Here is a 904-nt window from a genome sequence, read left to right as displayed (position 1 = left end):
GCTCACTGGCCTGTTAGTCCTTCACACGGAAACCAGTCTGTCCCCCCAGTAGGATCCAGTCCGGATGCGTTAGAGATGTCTGCAGCGCTGCTCGCTCTCTGGTTTTGGGTTGTCGGCGTCCATGCTGCTCAGACAGGTGAGCCATGATGGGGCGGCGGGTATGAACACATGTAGAGGAATGTCGGAGCTCTGATTGGGTCTCCTCCTACCTGCCAGGTTCTAAGTGCGGCGATCCTCAGACGAGGAACCCGATGGTTCAGTCTCTGAGGGTCGTTGGAGGAACCGAAGCCACGTATGGATCCCACCCATGGCTGGTCAGTCGTCTACCTTTGATTTCTTTATGTGTTCATCTGGGGGCACATTTTTCCTGCTTATCGCCACCAGAGCAGATTAATTGCCACAAGTGTCCAGTCGCCGGCTGATAAGACGACTATTTGGGAATCGTCACAGTTGTATCAGTTCATTCGCTCTCTGCAGTCACATGAAGAACCAGCACAGACATTTAGTTATTTAGTCGCTTCGACGGAGATGAAACTTTAGATCCTCTTCCTGCTGAGTTTGGACACAGTCAATAAAGTTTTATGTTTATCTGCACATTTCACTCTGAGCTACGTTTATACTTGGATGTTGCACATTTTAAAGAGTAAAATGATGAGTGTTGCGTCCCAGGTCATGATCATTAATGTCAGTCCACTGGATTTGCTCTAATCACCTTCATGACACATTGATGGAAGATGCTGAATTGCACCTCGTAGTGTCCGTGTGGAAGCGTTTGCATTTGTCATGTTTTTTCCACCAATATATAAATCATATAAACCATGTGTATGACATATAATATGCATTATTGTATAATATAGAATTAAAAACTGAATAACTACCAAAGCATGTTAAAGGGCTCCTGCTT

Source organism: Stegastes partitus, unplaced genomic scaffold (assembly GCF_000690725.1).
Source record: "Stegastes partitus isolate 25-593 unplaced genomic scaffold, Stegastes_partitus-1.0.2 Scaffold2449, whole genome shotgun sequence".
NCBI classification, from domain to species: domain Eukaryota; kingdom Metazoa; phylum Chordata; class Actinopteri; family Pomacentridae; genus Stegastes; species Stegastes partitus.
Note: the sequence above shows the minus strand (reverse complement) of the source record.